Source organism: Pseudonaja textilis, chromosome 1, assembly GCF_049901715.1.
Source record: "Pseudonaja textilis isolate UNSWEBS1 chromosome 1, rPseTex1.2, whole genome shotgun sequence".
NCBI classification, from domain to species: Eukaryota; Metazoa; Chordata; class Lepidosauria; order Squamata; family Elapidae; genus Pseudonaja; species Pseudonaja textilis.
This window is the reverse complement of record NC_141990.1, coordinates 11,240,445-11,264,590: the sequence shown is the minus strand read 5'-3', so window position 1 is coordinate 11,264,590 and position 24,146 is coordinate 11,240,445. Positions and strand designations below refer to the sequence as shown.

General features: G+C 40.9%; 1 protein-coding gene across 3 annotated transcripts in view; it reads right to left on the bottom strand.

The window, feature by feature from the left end:
- Positions 1–24,146, bottom strand: part of SGSM2 (small G protein signaling modulator 2) — a 135,076-nt gene that overhangs the window by 87,343 nt on the left and 23,587 nt on the right. The gene's annotated exons all lie outside the window — the stretch shown is intronic.

Genomic DNA, 24,146 nt, shown 5'->3' with positions numbered 1-24,146 from the left:
TTTTTTTGCAGCAGTGGTTAAGCAAATGCTGCAGCTGCTAAATTCACCATGGGGTGGATTTTGTCGAAAACCAGAAGTAATTGCTGGGTTTCTGCAAAACTGTCATTAAAAACATGGTCATGTGATCTTGGGAGGCTGCAGACAGCCAAAAATGTGGCAGTGTCGCGGAGTGCCCAAAATTCAGTCATGTGACTGTGGAGGGCCTTGACCCTTCAAAGTTACAGTGGTGCTGTATCGTATCTCTGCAGTCACTAGGAGCTGACAGTGATTTGAGGGCAGGTTTAAATCATGCCTCAGTGTGGCTTGCGAAACCAGCCATTAACGTTTCCTAAAACTTAGTTTATGATTTCACAGAATGCGTGAACGCAAGCAACGGTCGTTTATACTACAAACTAAAAAGCCACTCCAGAGGCCAGGACTGAATGTAAGGTGCATTTCAGTTAAGAGAAACGTTTTGATAATTAAAATCAGCTTAATAGAACCAGGCGATTAGTTGGTTCCAGGGGTGGGGATGCTGGGGGTTTGCAGGGGTTCGGGAGAGCCCCAGCTAAGATTCTGTGCAGTTCAGAGAACCCCCAAATCCCACTCCTGCCTGGCCCCATCCACCCCACCCCGCTTCTCTAAGGAGCCCCCACGCGGCCCATTTTGGATGCAAGTAAGTGCAGGGCGGGCACGGAGCCTTGGAGAAGGGCAAAAAACGGGCCTCCCAGAAGTTCGGGAAGGCCGGAAGTGGGCCCATTTCCAGCTTCCAGAGAGCTTCCGGAGCCTGGGGAGGCCGTTTCTGCCCTTCCGGAGGCTCGAAGAAAGCCTCCGGAGCCCAGGGAGGGCACAAACACACACACACACTGCAGGACTAGGCCACACCCACTATGCCCATGCCAGGCAGAGAATCTGTTAATAATAATTTTGAAGTCCACCCCTGGTTGGTTCCCAGAACCATTGATTGATTATCAATCAAAACAGAAATAGCACTTAGATTTATATATACTTTTACAGCCCTCTCTTATCAGTTTACGGAGTCAGCATATTGCCCCCAACAATCTGGGTCCTCATTTTATCGATCTCGGAAGGATGGAAGGCTGAGTCAACCTTGAGCCAGTCAGGATCAAACACCTGGCAGTGGGCAGAGTTTTCCTGCAGCAGCAATAGCACTTAGGCTTACATACCGCTTTACAGTGCTTTACAGCCTCTCTAAGCAGTTTATAGAGTCAGCACATTGCCCTCATTTTACCAACCTCTGAAGGATGGAAGACTTGAGCCTGTGAAGATCGAACCCCTGGCAGTCAGCAGAATTAGCCTGCAATGCTGCATTCTAACCATTCTGCCATCATGGCTCTTAATGTTTCTCTTAACTGAAATGCACTTTACATTCAGTCCTGGCTTCTGGAGTGGGTTTTTAGTTTGTCAAATAAACTGCCATTGCTCTTGTTCATGTATGGTTCATGGACCATAAATGTTTTAGGAACCATAATGGCTCGTTTCACAAGCCACATTTACGCATGAATTAAACCATTGTCGATTAAACCACAGCTGGCTGGGTTCAAAACTGAAAAACAATGTTACAGCTTAGTGCGATGTGCAAGCAAGCCCTTCACATCCTTCTTTGGTTTCCCCTCTGTGCTTTTCTGCATGTAAATGCTCTCGTTTTTTCCCCCAAACATTGCATGTTTTATAAGAACATAAAGGTTATCCCCTGTACTCTCGCCCTAAGCTAGAAAAGCCATTTCCCTATCCATCATTAAATACAATTTTCTCTACAGTGGCTAGATTCTCGTGTAATCAAGGACAGGGTTTTTAAAATGTGGTGGTTTAAATGCCACGTTGCTACCCTCCACAACAATACCCCCAAAAGTGGGGATCAGTCCATCCATATGGAAATCTGTTTCCCACCTGAATGCAAAAGCTTATTACTTGCACTTCAACCAATTTAATTTCGAACGCCGCAACCTAGTCAAGTGCCATTGAAAAGCCCTTGTTGGTAACAATTGACCAAATTAGATTTGGCAGTTTGCAAAAACGACTCGAAGGGGGAGATTGTAAACTCCCACTCACAGAAGCCGTAGCGGTGAAGTATGGGCAATAGGGAAACCACTGTCCACAGATGTTGCTGAACTCTCAGCTTTTGTCAGCGTGAACAGTAGATCACGCAGACCCCTCAGATTTTATAGTCACGTTCCCCACTCCTGTAGTAAAATACATGCTTCACTTCTGGGCAATCTGATCATCAGACAGAGTTACTGAACTAGGAACCATCTACTGAAGCTGTAAGGCAGGGGTGTCAAATTGGATTTCTTCGAGGACTGGATCAGCATTGTAGTTCTCCTCCGTGGGCCAGGGGGGAGGGGAAAGGGGGCAGGGAGGGGAGGGGAGGAGAGATGGATGCCTCCTGCTGCACCCTGCCAGCTGAAATGGGGCATGGATGGGCCATGAGTGTCCCTGCGCCCCATTTTTGGCCTGGACAGCCTCCTGCAGCACTCTGCCAGCCAAAAACGGGCTGTGGGCAGATCATGCATGTCTGTCGTCGTCCCCCCATGCCCCATTTTTGGCCAGCAGAGGCATCGTGGGCTGGTCCTTTCATATTTCCAGCCCAACCCTGCAGGCCAGATCCAAGCCTTGAGTTTGACACCCCTGCTATAAGGCATACAATTGGCAGTGTAGACAGGGACAAATCCAGTGGTGGTATTCTACCGGTTCGGCCTGGTTCTCCCGAGCCGGTAGCGGCCATGAGCAGCAGAGACCAAACCCGTTCTCTCCGAAGCTCTGCTGTTGGGCCCACCCGCCTGCCTGGGCTCCCATACTGTCCTTTATGTCCTGCTTTTGAAGTGCAGCCGCTTTGCGTGGCACAGCAATCGCTGCGCAGCTGCTGCTGAAGCGTTAGGGAGAGTGCAGGATTGCAGGAGGTAACTCAAAATGCGCGCAAAGCATGCCCACTAAGCTAAGCCCACCGAACTGGTAGTAAAAATATTTGAAACACACCCCTGGACAAATCCCTTTCTGAATTATCAATGTCATCCCCATTTTTTCATGCCAAGAAAACAGGCTGTCCTCATCTTATCACTACTACTGAGCCCAAAATTTATGTTGCTAAGCGAGGCAGTTGTTAAGCAAATTTTGCTCCATTGTATGACCTTTCTTACCACAGTTCTTAAGTGAATCACTGCAGTTGCTAAGACAGTAACACAGTTGTTAAATGAATCTGGCTTCCCCATTGACTTTGCTTATCAGAAGGACGCAAAAGGGGATCGCTGTGAGCCCAGGGACACTGTGACCGTCATAAATGTGAACCAGTTGCCAAACCTCTAAATTTTGATCATGCGACCATGGGGGAATGCTGCAAAGGTCTTAAATGGGAAAAACAGTCATGTCGCTTTTTTCAGTGCCGTTGTAACTCTGAATGGTCAACTAAACCAAAAGGTAGTAAGTTGAGAACTACCTGTAAAAATAGAAAACTGGAAGCCGTTTCCCTGCCATGGGAATGGTTCTTGATTAGAAATAGAAAAATACTATAATAAAACGATAGAGCAGTGCGTGTATAAAGCCTTCTGGCTGAAATCTGGAAAAGCTGATAATAGCCACAGCACAAAACAGCAGACCAATGTGAGTTAAATTTCCTCCATTGACAAAATAATTCAAATGTTCCTTCGTGCATATTTGCTGAGTTGGAATACTAGTCGGAATTCAGTTACGTCCTTCGTCTCTGAACATTTCTAAATCTGGCAATGACAGTCTTCTATAGGAGATGGGACGCCCCCAAAATGAGCATGCAATGGAAAGGAGCTCAAATTCACACCCTTGGGGAAAAGCATACACACTTGTAAAGGGAATATATAATTAAAGGAAGTTGCTGATCAAAATTCATATATGCAGAAATGTGTACAAAAATCAGAACGAATGTGCAAGGAGACAGGCACGGATTTTTATGTGTGCTTTAAAATTGCAAATGAGTAGGATGAAGGATTGGAGCAAAATGGAGTTACAGTAATAAAAAGAAAAAAAAGAGCAAAAGTACATTGGATCAAGTCTTTATTCACTAGAACAACAGATCTTCTTTAAATTCATACATAAAATTCAGGCCAATGTGATATCCATCACATAGAGTCCTCAGTTTACCATTTTATTAGGATACTAGTGCTCAATACCTGTGCTTCCCTATGAAACTATGTGGTCGGGCTTAGTTTTTGGGGAGGAAAATAAGGGGGGGATTCTGCCTACCAGCATCCATCAGTATTCATCTGGCTAGCGTCCTGGTCAGTGTGTGAGACAGTTGAGGCTGTTTGGAAACTGAAACAGTATTTGTTGTGTGAGCAAGGAAACAGCAAGGAGCCTGGGCGTGGCTTAGCTTAACTGTTCTGGACTAAAGCTGGTTGCTGCTGTGAAACTAAAACTGAAACTGAATCTTCTCTCCTCTGCTTGTGTTTTGTATTTGGAACAGATTTCTTTTCAGGTGGGGAGTGGGAGTAGAACTTAGTATTAAGAGTGTGTTAATAATAATATACAAAATATTAATGCTGCGATGGTCATTTCGAAAAATCATTTCTTAGTGAGCACCTAGAAGCCAAGAGGAACATACGTGCCAAATTTCAAGTTTGTAGACTTTACAGTTCTGGAGATTTTGTGATGATGCGTGAGTGGCATTTCGCTTTTATATAGAGATTTTATGTTATATAAACAAACAAACTTCATTAAATATGTCAGAGTACTTATAAGATTCCACAATGAATTCTCCCTGTCTTTAGACAAAAATGGAAGGTCATTTTTGGCTCCAGGCATAAAGGAGAAACAATGATCAGATGATTTTTCATATATAAAAAGGTGCTGGATATGATCGAGGGAGCAGCAGCTTGGATTCACACAGCCATGTCTATGATAATAAAAGTGGATAGTTAATACTACAGCATGTATATTAACTATTAGTTAATTAACTGTTAGTTAATTAGGACAATTAACCAGTTGCCTTCAGAAGCTGTGGGTGTTTATCACTTGGGTTTTTAAGAAGAGACTGGACAGCCACTTGTCTTAAATGGCATAGGGTTTCCTGCTTGAACAGGAGGTTGGACTAGATGACCTCCAAAGTCCCTTCCAGCTCTATTCTGACTTATGATGTTATTGGAATACCATACTTCATGTGAACAAAATTATATTGGCTAATACAGCCAATTAATATTGACTTTCAACCATTCATTTAATGACCAAAGTTACAATGGTAGAGAAAAAAGTGACCTATGATAGCATCTCACACTGAAAACCTTCATAGAGTTCCCACAATCATGTGATCAAAACTTGTTGCTTGGCAACTGGCAGCTATTTATGAAAGTTGCATTGTCCTGGGGTCATGTGATCATCGTTTATAACTTTCCCAGCCAGCTTCTGACAAAAAAAGTCAAAGAGGGAAGCCACATTTGCTTAACGACTGCATGATTCATTTAACAACTAAGTGATTTGCTTAACAACTGTGCCAAAAAAGGTTATAAAATGGGGCAAAGCTCAATTAATTGCCTTGTTGCCTCAATTAACTGCCATTTTGGGCTCAGTTGTGGTAATAGGTCCAGAACTTCCTGTACTACATCTTCCAAAGCACTTTGATATAAAAACATGGGCCCTGTGAAAATTTTGAAATAAATGATCTGGGGGATAAAAGGGAAGAAAAATAACTATTTTAGAGACTTCATAAAATTCATGCAAATTCATGAATCACAGAATCAAGAGCAGCCTCAACAGCCACCTATTAGCCTAATGCCGATTCAGCACCCTACATTTCTTGCAAAGAATCATCCATATTTAAGAGTGACAAAAACTTGGTCATCAAGAAGTGTTTCCTAATGTTTTCTTAAAGTCCTTTTTGTCTACTTATGAATGTTTTCTTAAAGTCCTTCTTGTCTACTTATGAATGTAACGGTTTAATTTAGCAACAGCAAAAATTTCCACTGAGGATTCCAATCTGACCTTGTCAACAAAAAGTTTGTCTCCCAAGGGGTTCTTGTAAAAATATATTTACATTTGCCAAGAAATTCTGAAAATGCATTTTTTTTCCTGGTGGTGAGGTGTGTGTGTGAATGTGCATTTTAAAATCTACCCAATCATTCTCAAGTCATTACTGCATTCAAAAGGAGGTTATAATAAGCAGCACAAGGAATGAACAGAACAGTATATTCACAGTGTAAAATACAGCTAAAGAAAAAAAAAATCAGCTGGAGATCAATAGAACAAAACTAACTTATCTGAGTCAATGCTTACAACTTTAGCACCTTTTTTAAAAAAATGGCTAACCTTGAAAAGCTATTTATGCTAGTTTACAGAGATAGATATACGTAAGCAGCAAGGTTTACAATGATAAACTTAATATGAAAAATATATAAAGGAAAAGGCAGACTATTATCTATCCAGAGTGGACAGTCTTTCTTTCTTTCTTTCTTTCTTTCTTTCTTTCTTTCTTTCTTTCTTTCTTTCTTTCTTTCTTTCTTTCTTTCTTTCTCCCTCCCTCCCTCCCTCCCTCCCCACTTCCCTCTTTGTCATTTGAGACCATGTTGGGCTGAAGATTGTTTTTTTCAGGTATCAGTATTATACTATCTATTGGCTCAAGAGATAGACTCTTGAAGAGCCTGGAAACCCATAATGTCTTTTTAGCTTCATGCAGGTTTAGGAAATCAGCACCTACACTCCATAAAAAGAAGGCTTTCCAAGGATCAAATTATTCACTTCTCTCCACTACCAGGAAAACACTCCAGGCACTCCCTACAACAGTTAAGTTTTACGAATGAGATATTTTTATATCTGTTGAGAAAACTGGAGTATTACATTCAGTATCCATTTACAGAAATCCAGGCCAGTCTATCCACAAAAAAAAACCCTTCAGCCACCCCTCCAGGCTATCTGGAGCTGGTGGGATTAAGAATTTACACACACACACACACACACACCCCAAATTCTAAGAACAGGACATGACCTTTAGGACATAATAGGACACAAGGCTCACTACATTGTACAACCCCTTGGAGCATCTCAATCACAAAAACCCCAGAACCCTATAAAGTTCCATCCACTCACTCGGCCATTTTGTCAGCTACCCCAGATACATTACTGCTGTCACTGAAGGTTCTGGAAACCAAATAAATAGAGTCTCCATTTTACTTCCAGCATTTTTTTTCCCTCCCGGCTTGGAACCAGACTGCATTTTTCTTCCAACAGAAGAACCATTTGAATGCTTGAAGATACTGCTGACAGTTTTGGCCAAAATATCTGGTTTTACCCACTCCTGATTCAGAATTTGGAAGGGATCTTGGACATTTTATAATCCAAACCCCTGTTCAAGAGACCCCTATACCATTCCAGACAAATGGTTGACCAATCTCTTCTTTAAAACCTCCAGTGATGGAGGTACCCTCAACTTCTGGAGAGAACCTGTTCCGCTGTTCTCACGGTCAAGAAATCTCTCTTCAGTTCTAGGCTCAATCTCTCTTTGATAGGCTTCCATCTGTTACTTCAATTCAAGTTTCAATTCAAGGCTTTCAGACTCAGGAACCGAAGAGGGAAGATCATCATCCAAGGAGTGATCTAGTAGATCTCAACATCAGAAGACAAAGACATTTAGAGCAATGGACTTGATCAATTAAACTGTAAGAAATCCAGAAACAAATTAATATGGTTTTACTGTTGGCCAGTGTTGAGGTAATTCCCCGTTAGGAGAATGAGCGCATACAGGGAGACGTATTTTGAGAGTAGTGTTTGAATAATACACACACAGCACACAGATACACTGTACAGTAAATGTAGGTTTTTACTTCCAGAAACGTTTAAGCAAAGTTCAAACAAGCAGTCCAAAGTCATTCACAGGTTAAATCAGTCAGTTTTCATCCAGGGATAATCCAATAACAAAGTCCAGTGTCAAAAACAGTTCAGTATCAGACTTACATCAAATCCAAAAAAAGCAGTCAATAGAAGGAATGGCAATACTCTCCAACAGAAGGAAATAGAGACTTACTCACACTCTCTTCTGAGACTAAGACTAAGACAACCCAGGTTTCTGGCTCCATCTTATGGCTGTTTGAGAAAACACATCCAATTACAGTTTCGCAATTTCTCAAAAATACAGTTTTAAAATGTCTATCTTGGTTTATATATTTCCATCCCAAATAGTTGTTAGGTGACTCACATACCTAACATTCTCTCCTTTTGGGTAGGACAATATATACAACCTTACATTCTAAGTCCATAATCTTCACAGCATGCCTTATGCTTTATAGAGCCTTGGGCCTTTGTAAAATGATCTGCTATATTGTTTTCTGACATACAGTATTCCAGCTTAATCATTTTACTTTGCACACATTGTCTCACATTTAAATATCATAAATCTGTGTGTTTCGTTCTTGTTTTAACAGCAATATTTGAAGCCATCTGTATTGCTGATTGGTTGTCTTCGTAAACTACAATAGAATCTGTTACATCAATTCCCATGTCAATTAGTAATTGTTTATACAAAACTAAATCTGCACATAGTAAAGACAAACATGAGAATTCAGCCTTCATTGTTGACAAACTTAGATGTCTCTGTCTAATAGACCTCCATCCAATCAATGCTTTTCCCAATAATACTACAGTACCTGATGTAGATTTTCATTTATTTATGTCTGTAACAAAACTTGCATCAGCATATGCAGTTAAATTCAGTTCATCTTTAGGCTCCAAATTCAATGCATAGTGCATTGTTTGTTTCAGATTCACGTTTAGCAGCTTGCCAGTGCCTTTCAGTCGGCTCAGCGTTAGCTCTCGCTAATTGATTAACACAGTATGCTATATCTGGCCTTGACCAATTACTGAGATAAGATAAACTACCAATCAAAGACTGATAAATGTTCTTATCAAAAACAGGACTTTGAACATCACTATTGCTAAACTCCTGGCTCATTGGTGTTTTAGCCGGTTTACCAAGTTCAATTTTAAATTTTTTTTTAGTAATTGGTTAATTTTATCTGCCTGTGAGATCTTGTATCCTCCCCTAGTTCTATCTATCTTTAAACCAAGATATTGTTTGATTTCTACTAACTGTTTTATCTTAAATTTCCTCTCTAACATTGAGATTATTTTAGTAGCTTCTTGTTCAGTTTTGGTGATTAATGCTATGTCATCAGTAAACAATAGCAACAATGAAATTACACCATTACTTTTTCTTTTAAACAAATATGGATCAGCCATGCCAGCTACAAAACCTATCTTAGTTAATTCTTTAACTATACATTGGTTCCACTCATATCCTGATTGCTTTAAGCCATACAGACTCTTTTTCAATCTCCAGCAATCAGTTGTATTATCATTTTTTAGACCTAAAGGTTTCTTTAAATATATAGTGTGTTGCAACGGTGCATGTAAATATGCCGTCTCTACATCCAAATGATTTACCATGTATTCCTCCTTAGGTGCCCACACTAATGCTGCTTGTAATATAGTAGCCTTCAGACTAGGTGCAAACACCTCATCATAGTCATTTGCTGTCTGATTGAACCCTTGTGCTACTAACCTGGCTTTATGGGTAACAGTCCCATCCACACCTGTCTTAAATTTATAAATCCATTTACATCCTATGGCATGTTTACCTGGTGGTAACTTAACATTTTCGTATACCTCCAGTTTTTTTAATGATTCCAGTTCCTTATTCATTGCTACCTGCCAAGCAGCCTGATCCTTAGCAGGATACAGTTTTAGTTCACTATAATTACTTGGAACTGTATTTACTTGGCATACAACACTAGCCTGATATCTATCAGGTGGTCGTGTTACTCGGGTTAAACATCTTGGTATTACAGGGCTTACTGGTGGACTCTCCTGTTCCACCTGCTCCTGTTCTTCTACTTCCTCCTGTGCCTGTTATCCTACTTTCTCCTGTTCTTCCTCTTTAATGGCTATTCGTGGTTTACCTATATGATCTTTAGGGACTATTTGGGTATCAATATTATTATTATTGCTGGATTCCTGTTCCACTTTATCCCACCCAATGTGCTCAAGAAATTTTGCATTAGCACTACAATAAACATGAGCTGTGCCTTGATCCCAAAATCTAAATGATCTATGGTTGGCCTCATAACCCACAAAAAATTACTTCTTAGCTCTATGTTGCCCTTTCAGTCTTACTTGTGAGGGAATATGCACCCATGCTGGTGCTCCAAATGTGTGTAGGTAAGTTAAATTTGGCTTTCTGCCATGCCAACGAGTGAATGGCAATTCTCCAGTTGTTGTGCTAACTACATTGTTCAAAACATGGTTACTACACATTATGGCTTCACCCCACAGTGTTTCAGGTAAACCTGAGTCAGATAACATAGTGCGAGCCATGGCCTGTAATGTTTGCCCTCTTCGTTCTACAAACGAGTTATGTTGTGGTCTGTAAGGTGCAGAACGTTTATGCTCAACACCAGCCATTTTCAACATAGTTTGGAATCTTTTGTAAACAAATTCAGTCCCATTATCAGTAACTAAAGTAATTACTTTACTCCTCATTTTTCTTTCAGCAAACCTTAGCCAGTTAAAGAAATGTTGGAACGTTTCTGTTTTGTTTTTCGTAAGATAGCAGAAACCATATAGTGAGTAATGGTCCATAATACTCAAAATATAACAAGTACCTCCTAAACTTGGTTTTTTAGGACCAATGATGTCAGCAAAAACAACCTCTAAAGGTTCTTTGGTCTTAAACCCATTTAGTCTGTTTGCAGGAGTAACCTTACTCTTCTCTTGGCTACAAGCATTACAGTTTAAATTCTTGCTACAGGGTTTCAATTTTACTCTCTCTGACAATTCAACAGTTTGTTTGAGCATTTTGAAATTAATGTGCCCTAGACGTCTATGTAGTAAATGTATACATTCATCATGTAGCTTACCATTGTTGTAAACTGAGTTGGCCATCTTCAACTGATCATCATGTATCACATATAAATCATTCTCTAAAGTAGCAGTAACACTTTTACCCTCTTTCTCTATTATACAGTTATCTCCCCTAAAGATTACTACATAACCAATATTAACTAAAGCCCTTACTGATAATAAATTAAATTTCAGTTTAGGTATATATAACATAGTTAAATGTTTGTTTATACAAGAACAATATGTAGTACCTTCACCTGATGCTTTAAGCTTCCATCCATTTGCCAATGATACATGTTGTTTACGTGTAGACATCTTTATAAACCTTATTCTGTCTTTAGTAATGCATTGCAATGCTCCACTATCAACAATCCACAAATCATGGTTTACAGTTGAATTGCTAGACATAGCTAAACTCTTGGCCTTCTGGTGATTACCAGCATTCTGTCTTTTTTCCTTTTTACAGAATCTAATTATATGTCCCCTAGCCCCACAAGAAAAACATTTCCTAACAGTATAGGCAGTTGAAGACAAATCCTCTTCTTGTGGTTGTTCCTTCCTCAGTTGGTTTCTATCCAGCCATCTTCTTGCTTCTTCTAACAACCTTCCAGTTATGTCAGTCAATGTCAGTTTATCTCTGGGCAGGACTTCCAGTGAAGATACATAGTCATCATAACTTTCATCCAAAGAGGAAAGAATGATGTAAACTTGATGCAGTTCTGAAAATATTAATTCCTTTTCATGTAGCTCTTGAAAAGTTATTTTCATGAAGTTCAAATGAACTAACATATTTCTACCTTTCAGAAGATGTGCTCTAAACAGTTTATGTGTAAGATGTATGTGTGCACCTACACTGTCACGAACATAAATCCTCTTCAAATTCTCCCAACACTTAGCAGCAGACTCTTCTCCACAAATATGGACTAGCTGCTGGTCACTCAGTGTTAGTCCAATTATACAAAGAGCTCGTTCGTTGTTCTGTTTAAAGTCCCCAAGCTTCTTGGCATCATCCTCATTTTCTGGATCCCAAGCATTTACATCCGGTGGGTGTTGAACTACATTCCATAACCCTTCTCTACGCAGAAGTAGACTGCACTTCATAGACCAGGAAACATAGTTTGTTCCATCCAACCGGGTTATCAGTGATAGACTTGTTGAAGTGACTTGTGCCATCTTTACCAGGATAGTAACCCACAATTAAACAGTAAACAGCTGTCTGTATACAGTACTGTGCATTCACACTAACTCTCAGTTATCTGAGCCTGGTATGGCCTGGGACCATAACCAGTGTTGAGGTGATTCCCCGTTAGGAGAATGAGCGCATACAGGGAGACGTATTTTGAGAGTAGTGTTTGAATAATACAAACACAGCACACAGATACACTGTACAGTAAATATAGGTTTTTACTTCCAGAAACATTTAAGCAAAGTTCAAACAAGCAGTCCAAAGTCATTCACAGGTTAAATCAGTCAGTTTTCATCCAGGGATAATCCAATAACAAAGTCCAGTGTCAAAAACAGTTCAGTATCAGACTTACATCAAATCCAAAAATAGCAGTCAATAGAAGGAATGGCAATACTCTCCAACAGAAGGAAATAGAGACTTACTTACACTCTCTTCTGAGACTAAGACTAAGATAACCCAGGTTTCTGGCTCCATCTTATGGCCGTTTGAGAAAACACACCCAATTACAGTCTCGCAATTTCTCAAAGATACAGTTTTAAAATGTCTATCTTGGTTTATATATTTCCATCCCAAGGTGACCCACATTCCTAACAGCCAGTCTAGCTCAGCATTTCTCACAGGGCACTTCTTCCTCATGTCAAGAGCCTGATAACCAGCGTCTTTCAGAGAGAGGCAGGTGGGCTCACCGCTTGCTTCTGCCCACGAGATAAATTTTCCATTGCTGTCTTCTCTACAGCCCACACAGATATCTAGAGATCTGAGCTGTTTTCTCATTCCTGCCATGCACTTCCTTTCTATTGAGATTGCCAGCAGTTATTAATAGCCCTTAATGGACTGACACTTATGAATATTTCCTCCACCCCAGCACTGGGGATGTTACCAAAGCTCCCATAATCACTGGAATGACGGCAGCAAACTGGAAATTCAGAACAGGGCTGGTTCAATTATACAAGACACAACCGCACTCTTGTATCACCCTTGAGAGATTCACTTTAGCCAGGCAAGTCCATCTGCATTTTCTGTCTTTTCAAATGGACAGAGGCAGCTGGTAGATGGTTCAGACACGGTGAAGAAACAGGAGGCTAAAACAAGAGAGACATGGGGATGGAGAACCTGTTGTCCCACAAGCTTGTTGCGTTGATCTGGACTGAAACCATCATTTGAGTGCAGAGTCCTGAGGAACATTTTAGAACAGGACTGGATAAACCCAGATTGAAGTCCATCCTTAACCACAAAATTCATCCAACCCAATCATGCAACATGATTAATCTGGTTAGTAGATTAAACCCAAGATGTATGTGAGGGGTGTTTATGCAATATACAGATTTTACACATCTCCTTAAACCAAGGGTATCCAATCTTGGCAACTTTTAGGTTTTCTGGACTTCAACTCCCAGCATTCCCCAGCCAACATGACTGACTGGGGAATTCGGGGAGTTGAAGTCCAGAAGTCTTAAACTTGCCAAGGTTAGACACCTCTCCCTTAATAGATTGGGTTTGTGCAACATGCTAAGCTACAAAAAAAAAAGTTAAGTGGAATTCACACTATTTTAGTTTTGCAATTATTAGCTGATGCAATTATTAGCAGGGCCTTCATCCTGACCTGGGACACTATCTACACAGCCCAACCTACTCACAGAGTTGTTATGGGAAAACTAGAAGAGGAAGTATTATGCATGCCGGAATAGAGATGGGACAGGAATCTTTAATATTTGCTTATTAGGCTTTTATCCCATCTTTATTACTTTACAAGTAACTCAAGGCAGTGAACATACCCAATATTCTCCTTTCCCAACAACAGTGATGTTGTATCTTTTCTTTTATGTATACAGAGAGCATCTGCACCAAGACAAATTCCTTGTGTGTCCAATCACACTTGGCCAATAAAAGAATTCTAATTCTAATTCTAATTGAGTTGGCTGAAGGAGACTGATTGGCTCAGAATCACCCAGATAGCTTTCCTTTTCCAGGCCAGCTCCTTAACCACTGCATCAAACTGGCTATGTAACGAACAGACATACTGTATATCTCAGCCAGAGAACAATAGGCTAAGCCATTTCTGCTTGCCAGTCTTCTACTCCATCAATGAGAAGAGAGAGAAAAAACAGTTTTCTGCCTCTCTCTTCTGAGAGGCGGTGCAAACTGGGCCCAAATTAAAGACTTGACAATTACAGTGGGGGGAAATGGAGAAGACCCTGCCTCTAAATGATCTCTGATGGATCTGAAAGAGATACCTGCATCTAAACATAACCCAATGTGGTACAGTGTTTATGGCTACATATACCTTAGTCAAAATAATCATCTTTAAGGGGCTCTAAGATTTTATTATTTTGCTGCAAATGGGTAGATTACGCCTTCTTAAATTCTTAAAATTTATAAATAGGCAATTGGGCTTTGTAGGGGGTCAAAAAATCCAAAGGTTTTCTACTAGTTGCAAGGAACTTCGGTTTCCCACATAATTCTTTGTCACCCACCTGAAAATGGGACACCAGATGGAAGATTGCTTAGAAACCTAGAAGAGACAGAGGCACGCATGTCTGTATGCACACGCACACATGCAAAATGGCTCCTTGCAAGCTACATCCTCCTCTCCCTGTTGGTTTGCTGCAACGGAAACCCTATTTGGAGAATTATGGCGCTAAATTGCTGTTTTATAGGCACCCTGGGAATACTTTGTTTCCCATATCTTTAGTAAATGCTAAGTGAAAAAGATGTTGTTTTCCCATTCAGACATTAGCATTACAAGGGGCATGGTGGCTTCAGTCAGAGTTAGAGCTGCCGCCGCTGCTGCTGCTTGCGCTGAGAGAGAAACAGAGCTCTTTGGAATCATATTAAAATTCTAATTTTAAAGCTCTAACGATGCAGTGTCTCCGGAGGTTTTCAGAAACAACCCGAGCAGGCTTATATAACTGGGTCTGGCAGCGGTACTTCAAACAAGATGGTTGTTTGCTCTCAGAGGGACCATGTGGAGGAGTCAGGATGGGGTGGAAGAAGAGAAGCAATTTTGTGAGCTGGAGGCCAAATTGGGGGTTGGAGCATTAGCCAAATATGTGTTCCCCAAGTAAAATGTTGACCTGTTTCTAAATCATGATGCTGTTGTTTGGTTGCTAAGTTGTGTCAGACTCTTAATGACCCATGAAACACAGCATTCCAGGTCCCCTTGCCCTCCATCATTTCCCAGAGTTGGCACAAATTCATGTTCATTGTGTCGATGACACTAGTTAACCATCTCATCCCTCTGTCACCCGCTTCTCCTTTTGCTTTCCCAGTATCAGGGTCTTTCCCAAGGACTCCTCTCTTCTCATTTGATGGCAGAAGTATCTCAGCTTCATCTTCAGTATGTCCTTCACAATGCTAAACCATGAGGTAGTTTGCTTGTGTCAAATGAACGAAGCCAATAGTGCGTTATTCAAAAGTCATAGCTAAAGCAAAGCAAAGCAGAGGGACCCCACTTTTCCCCCCCAAAGGGTGCACCAAATTACACACACACACGCGCGCCATCATTCAGAAGATGAAAAAAAAAGCAACAGTCCTTGGTGCTCTCTGAGCTTGGCTTCCAATACTTGAAGGGCTGCCACAAGAAGAGGAGGCCAACTTATCGATTTCAGGGTTCCAAGTAATAGTCCCATAGCAAGCTTCAGGGTTGACAATTTACCAAAACACCTGAAGGCAAGATAAGAAACAATGGATGGAAACTAACCAAAGAAAGAAGCAACCTGGAATGAAGGAGAAACTTCCTATCGGTGAGAACGATCAACCAGTGGAACAAATTTCCTTTGGAAGTTGTGGGTGTGCCATCGCTGGAGACTTTTAAGAGACTGAACAGCCATGTGTCAGAAATAATATAGGTCTCCTGGATGAGCAGGGGGGTGAACTAGATGACCTCCAAGGTCCCTTGCATCCCTGTTACTGTTACTGTTTTCTTGCAGACGTTTTATTACCCAAACTAGATTATATCAACTGCACTGATGTTAACTAGTTTAGGTAATAGAACATCTGCAAGAAAACAACTGAACTGCGAAATCATTTCAACCTTGAGCTACAAATACTTTCCTTTATTGGTAAGAGAGATAACTACGATGGAGTCCCACATGTAAATTATAAAAGTATGTGTACAGTGGGAAAGAGAGAATTAAACTGATAGAATGTGCACTGCAATCTACCCCTACTGATTTTACTAAAGCCAAGCAGAACATCACTTCCATCTGAACAAAAACCAATCATCTGGAAAGCAGACTGGCAAATAAAACATAAGACCACTACTAAGTCAGATCTGAAGGTTGTCCAATATATCATTTTATTCAGAGTGGTTGACTTCAAAAACAACCTAGAACTAAGAAGAAATTTCCTGTTAGAACAATGAATCTGTGGAACAACTTGCCTTCAGAAGTTGTGAAAAACTGGAAGTTTTTAAGAAGAGATTGGACAACCATTTGTCTGAAATGGTATAGATTTTCCTGCTTGAGATGGGAGGGGGGTTGGCCTAGAAGATCTCCAAGGTCCCTTCCAGCTATTCTATCCTATTCCATTCCATTCTGTTCATCTTCTCACTGTGGTTTTCACCCAAAATCTGGTCTTAAGACACACAATCTAGTGAAAGTAAGAGAGATTTGTCATAATGAATTGCCACTGAAGCAACAATTTTCACTGTGAATTTGTTTCTCAAAGTCAGCGTGTTGTCATCTTGGCAGCTTTAAGATACAGGTAACCATGTGATCCGAATTTATGAATGGGCAAATAAATGAGACGCCAGACACCGCTGACCATTTCCTCTTGCACTTGCCAAGTGATGTAATGGCATAAGATCGAGAACACACACACACACACACACACACACACACAAACCCAGAGCTAAGCCCTGTGCTTGCAGCAAGTGACTCACTCAGTGTGTGTGTGTGTGTGTGAAATGGAACATGCTTGCAAGGATCCCAATGAGACGGAAAACAAGCTAAATATATTATCCGGGAGTCAGTGCCAAGGAAAATGCCATTTTTCCCAAACAGCTTGGTCTTTCTTGGTCCAGTTGGTCATGGTGTGATCACAACACCCGGACAGATGTCTCCTGCGGGTTGTTTCAGTGCAATTATCACAGGAACCTCCCCACATGTCAGGCCAGGTGGTTGGTTAGATTCCCAGAAGTAATCAGAGGAGCTTAGCAACCACAAGTTGGCTAACAAAAAGGAGTTAACTTCTCCTCTTTTACTTAGGATGCTTCCAAGCCTCCTCCACATTCCTGGGAGGTATTCTTAGAAGATAAAAGGGCAAGTGGCAGTCCAGGGCTTTGTTTGGAAGTGTGTGCACTGGGTTACAGGTTATCCTTGACTTACAACAGTTCATTCAATGACCATCTGAAGTCACAGCAGCATTGAAAAACGTGACTTATAATGTTTTTTCACACATACGACCATTGCAGCATCCCCACTGTCATGAGGGGCCAGGGGAGGAGAAGCACCTCCATGGTCATCTGATCAGAATTCAGATGCTTGGCAACTGACTCATATTTACAGCGGTTGTAATATTCTGGGGTCATGTGATCACCTTTTGCAAGGAAAGTCAATGGGGAAGCCAGATTTACTTAACAACTGCAGTGATTCATTTAAGAGATGCGGTGGTGCAGTGGTTAGAGTGCAGTACTGCAGGCTGCTTCTGCTGACTGCCAGCTGACTGCAATTTGGCAGTTCGAATCTCACCAGGCTCAAGGTTGACTCAGCCTTTCAAGTTGGTAAAAATGAGGATCCAGATTGTTGGGGGCAATATGCTGACTCTGTAAACCACTTAGAGAGGTCTGAAAAGCACTGTGAAGCAGCATATAAGTCTTAAGTGCTATTGCTATTGCTATGATAAGTGTGGCAAGAAATGTCATAAAATGGGGCAAAATTCTTTTAACAAATTAACAAATTTCTTAGCAAAGAAATATTGGGCTCAATTGTGGTTGTAAGTTGAGGACTACCTGTACAATAGTGTTTTCTGTCACACCAAATACCACCCATGACCTTTTGTTGAGTTAAAATTCCAGATGTGCCCTACTAGCTTCCAAAATCTGCCGATGATTGACCCAATATGTTAAACCATAAACAGCTGTTCGTTAACTGTATAGTTATGTTCGCACAAACAACTAAGCTTAACCAAATCAAGCCACATCATCATTTGCTTTTGATCATAGATTTGGAAGAATTTTTGTTTTGGCCAACGTTAACAGTTTTACCTGCTTTGATCATCCTAATTCACCCGTGAATTGCATCAAATCAACCGCTAACTGTTGTATTTCAAGTATGTTTAACATGTTCTCTCATTCAACCATCACTCTGGAAGAGGATATTTGGAACAAAGGATATTCACGGAAGCGGGGGGCAATGGATGAGGAGAAGAATAACAACTTTGTTTTTATTAACCTCTAACTCAGGGGTATCAAACTTGATTTCACTGAGGGCTACACTAGGGTTGTGTTTGACTTCGGGGGGAGAGCTGGGGGAGGCATGTCCAGCTCCGTTTTCAGGCTCCGTTTTCAGCCGCGACAGCCTCCTGCAGCCCACCCCAGCCTCCTGCAACCGAGGCTCCGTTTTCACTGGCAGAGGCACTGTGGACCAGTCCTTCACTATTTCCAGAGTGGATCCAGGGGTGGGATTCAAATTTTTTAACAACCGGTTCTGTGGGTGTGGCTAGGTAGACATGGTTATGTGACTGGGAGGGCGTGGCTTCTTCATTTTTTGCAGCAACACCACCCCGCACTCTTTATTTTTGGCCTCCTGGGCCTCAGGGAAGCCTCCTGAGGGAGTATTTTTGCTCTCTGGAAGCTTCCCTGAGGTCCAGGAAGGCAAAAAATGGAACGCACGGGTCGGGGGGGAGGCAGCCAGGGGTGGGATTCTACCAGTTCGCACCTATTCTCTAGAACCAGTTGTTCATGCTAAGCAGTTCGGAGAACCGGTTGTTAGAAGAAATTACTGGCCTAATCCTGTAAGGAAGGCAGGAAACAAACATTCTGGTGTTGCTTACAGAAACTGCCTCTCCGTTAACCCTTATTACAGTCTTGGCAGGATTAGACTTCCTGTCTCTGAAACTTCTCTGGAGTTTTTCCCGCTCCTTTGCTGGTACTTTGCTTCTGTGGAGTGACCATTCAAAGTTACAATGGCACTGAAAAAAGTGACTTGTGACCATTTTTCACACTTACGACTGTTGCAGCATCCCCACAGTCATGAGAGGCCAGGAGAGGAGATGCATGTCTCGAGGTGAGTGATACTGAGTTGGCCAGGGCCAGCCAATAACATGACCACCAAGCCACTCCCCACCACCTAAGTCACGCCCACAGAACTGGTTGTTAAAAATTTTGAATCCCACCCCTGGGGGCAGCACAAACACCCCATGTGCCCCTTTTTGCCTCCTGGGCCTCAGGAAAGCCTCCTGAGCAAAGCAGTAATACAGCGAGGGGGATCCCGGCACAGCTGATCATCGGAAGAGGCGATCGTCGGGAGGGGAAAAAAAGAAATACCTTAAGGAGTGACTGGGCAGGGGATAATGCCATCAGGGATGTCAGGCATGTGCACAATGTTGCGCATGCACAATAAAGACTGACTGGCCAGGGAGGGGAGGGGAGGGTAGAAAGGGGAGGGGCCAGCCAGGGGCACAATTTGTCGGTTCTCTGAACTGCACAGAATTGTAACAACCGGTTCTATAGAACTGGTCCGAACTGGTAGAATCCCACCCCTGGCTAGATCTAAGCACCTTTGCAGGCCAGATCCGCCCAATGAGTCTTGAGTTTAACACCCCTGCTCTAACTGAAATGGAGCTTTTCATAAAATTAAGGATCTTTGGCAATGAAATAATTTGTGGTCTCTAGCATCTCTGCTTGATTAGTTTCCATCCATTGCTTCTTGTCCTGCCTTGAGGTGATTTGAAGAATAGCTTGGCCTCCTCTTCTTTATGGCAGCCCCTCAAATATTGGAAGACTGCTATCATGTAACCCCCAGCCCTTCTTTTCACTAGACTAGACACACCCAATTCCTGCAACTGTTCCCCATGTGTTTTAGCTTCCAGCCTTCTAATCATCTTTGTAGCTCTTCTCTGCACTCTTTCCACCGTATTATAAATACAGTGACCAAAACTGGATGCAGTACTCCAAAGCAGAGTAGGTTTGGTCAGGGGATGAGTGGCAGGTTTAATTGCTAAAGCTGCATTTAAAAGAGTCAGTTTCTGGATGGGCTGGAGACAGGTTTGCACAAACACGAATTCCTCTGTCTGATCTAATCTAATCTAATCTCCAAACACAAATCCAGGAAGCTAATCTGGATGTCGTAGCACCTGCACTCAAAAAAATGCCTTAGGTGAGGCTGGTGGTTGGATTTGGACATCACCTCTGGATTACTACCATGGTGCCCACGGACACCTTGATGGGCACTTACCTAATAGTAAATAGGAAGCAAGCATATTATACAGCTGGTGTGTATTTACAACAATCATGGGATCACAATTGTGGCCTTCCCTGCCGTCTCCTGATAAGCAAAGTCAATGGGGAAAGTTAGATTTGCTTAACAATCACACAATTCATTTAATGACTGCAGTGATTTGCATGGCAAAAAAAGGTCATAAAATCAGGCACCATTCACTTAACAGCCACCTTCTTTAACAATAGAAATTCTGGATATTCTGGTCCAAATTGTGGTCATAAGTCAAGGACATCCTATCTGCATCTATACATCTATGCATGCTATTTTATGCATTTAAATATATTTTCTCAAGAATGCGTCCGTCTCAAAAGAGTCTCTGGCAATAAAGACTAAGAATCTCTAATCAAAAACCTTCACTTGTTACCCATTATTGAAACAAACAAGCAAACAAAAACCAATTCTTCAGAAAGTGCATCTAATTATTTGAATTATCCTATCCGGGAAGGACTTGTTACTATCAACATGCAGCGGAAAGAGCTAACTTTTTTTGTCCATCAATTTTAAAAAAATACAAGCCCTGTGATTAATAAGGCAGGAATCTCTCTCTTTCTCTTTTTTCATCCTTAAAATGATGAGTCAGTATAAAAAGCAACTAGCTTAGAACAGCAGGTGTTGATCAAATCTAATAACCTTCTCAATGCCACACAACAGCAAAGGAAATGATCCGCTCAAACAGATTGCAAAGTGCACACTGAATCATGAGACATCCTGAGGTGATCTGTGGGCCTACCTCACCCAGTTGTTCTAAGTATCAACCGAATGGCTGTACAATTTGCTATTTTCATCTATTTGCTAGGCTAAGATAGGTAGGTAGGTAGGTAGGTAGGTTCAGACAGATGTAGAGAATAGATGTTAGATATAGATAGATACAAAACAGATGATAGATTGATAGATAGAAACAGATAATAAACGGATATATAGTAGATAGATGACAGACAACAGATGATAGAGACAGATATAGTAGATAGACAGTAGATAGATGATAGATAGATAGATAGATAGATAGATAGATAGATAGATAGATAGATAGATGTGGTTAAAGATGCTGAGGCAGGCAGGTTCAAGACTTGAACTCTGCGCAACGGGGTGAGCGCCCATTATTTGCCCCAGTCCTGCCCACCAAGCAGTTTGAAAACATGCAAATGCAAGTAGATAAATAGGTACCACTTCGGTGGAAAGATTACAGCAATCTATGCACCTTTGGCACATAGCCATGCTGGCCACATGACCATGGAAATTGTTTTTGGACAATGCTGGCTCCCTCAGCCAAGAAATGGATATAAGCACCGTCCCCTAGAGTCGAACACAACAGGGAAACCTTTACATATATGGATATATGTATGTATCCATGTATGTATGTATATGTATGTACATGTATGTAAAGGTTTACCTGACAGTGATGTCTGACTCTAGGGCATTTCAGTCAGCCCTCAAATCTTATTCAGCTTTTCCCAACCGGATGTCCTTCAGCTCTGCTGACTCTTCTATAAAGTGCTGCTATTCTTTTCATCTTGGGAAAGGGGGCCACATCTAAGAATAACCATCTCAAACCACAAGGATGCTCTTCTTCCCTGTTTCAGCATGTTAAGAGGAGACGCAGAGGCACAAACCTTGCATAACACTGTGGAGATCACATCTTAGATTTCTATTTCGACCCATTTCAGATATAACAAAAAGCTACATCCTTTATACTGTCTATTGTTAGAAAAATTGAGGTTTTTAATGACTATGATGTCACCAGCCTTCTTCCTTGTGGCCAATGCTTCATACTGTACCTTCTAGAAGACTATGGTTTATAGATTTGGACACATAATTCAAAGCTCTAGGTTCATAGAAGTTGTCTGATGCCCCTTCATATTATTATATGTTTCATGCCTACCCTGTATATTTTTAAAAACTAAATATGCTTGCATATGAATCCATCTACAGATTAACCAACTCTGGAATTTTTAAGCAAATTACCGTGAAAAACATACTATCCACAGATAAGCCGACCTTCAAAATGTCTGTGTGTTTTAATTTTCACAATTGCCTTAATCATAGGTAATCCATGGATTATTCATTTTTCATGGTATTTTGGTTAATAAGGGTCAGCTTATCCCCAGATGGGCTTATCTGCAAGAATATATGGGATATATGAGTGTTTTAAAAATAAGTATTACTCTTTATGCTTACAGATAAGCCCATCTGTGGAGAAGATAATGTGAATTGTTATGGTGTATTTTGACATCTAAAATTCACAGTTTATTCACAAGAATATAACTGTCAACTGTGCCACTCAGTCATCCAGCAAAGAAAGATTCCTGGCCATTTGTGGGTTTTTTTGCCAAGAATATACTTTACTGAAGCTTATGAAGCTTCACGATAAGAAGTGAAATGTTTTCAAGAAAAACTCCCCAAGAAAGTCCAGTTGCCTTTTGAAAAGCAGCTTTGGAACAAATTTCACTTCCCCATTTCCAATCATGGTTTGGCAGATTACAATTCCTTTTTACTACAATGGAGTAGAAACAAGATAGACAAACTTTTTTTTATTTTAGAAGCTGGCTTGATCTCTGTAACCACACTTCAAATAAATCACTGGGGCATTTGACAATGATTAGCCTTGGCATGGCAGTTTCTGATTTCACAGCTGTGAACATTTTTTTTAATGAAAAAAGGAGAGGAGAAGGAAGAATGGTTCAGAATGAGATAAAAATAAACGCACATTGTGTCTGGATTAAGCAACTGTGTCTCTGAACAGCTGCATTTGTTATTATTCCAAAGTGAGAGAGAAAAACACACACACACTGTTTGTGTTTCCTTTGTTTTTTTTTTCCTTTCTTTTGTTATACTATCAGTTGAGGGAAAAATACTATTTCCAAAATATACAAATGCTGCATTCATAAAAAAAAATAAAAAAAAAGGATGCAAATCTTCACCCAGTGATTTTGTGACTTGGCTATGAAAATCAATTACTCCCAGAAAGAGAAATAGATAGATAAGCAAATTTTGGGTAAAATGAAGCATTGATCAAACCCTTAGATAACTGAATGCCATCCAATTCTTCATTTACCAAATTTTGTTGAGTTAAATGGCAGAGTTTACATAGGACAACCAAAGGGAGACAAAATAAGCCAATTACACAGCAAATAAAATAAAGCAAAACAGAATGCCATATAACACTAACATTTTAAATGAACATTTTAATCAAAACCCAAAATATTCAAATAAAATACAAAAACAATGAAATGCTGTTTAGTGCAGTGTTTGCCGGTCTAGGCAATTTTAAAATATGTGGACTTCAACTTCTAGAATTCCCTAGACAGCATGCTGGCTGGGGAATTTTGGGAGATGAAGTCCACACATCTTAAAGTAACCAAGGTTGAAAAACACTGCTCTAGAGCATCGTGTCCTCTCTTCAGTCAAAATGGTCTTTTCAGGCAGATTCCCCAAGTCAAAGTTTTGGATTTGTAAGAAGGCTCTACTCTACTACAGTAGTTCCCAGCCCTGGTCTTAAAAGTTTCATGGTCCTTGCTCAAAATTGTGACCCCACCATGCTTACAAGGCTGTGGATTGGTCATTCTTTCAGGCATAAGATGGTCTATTTTATTTATTAAATTTGTAGCTTGATTTTTCCTGTAGGAATCCAAGGCAGCATTCACAGCACTTTATCATCTTATTTTTCCCCATGA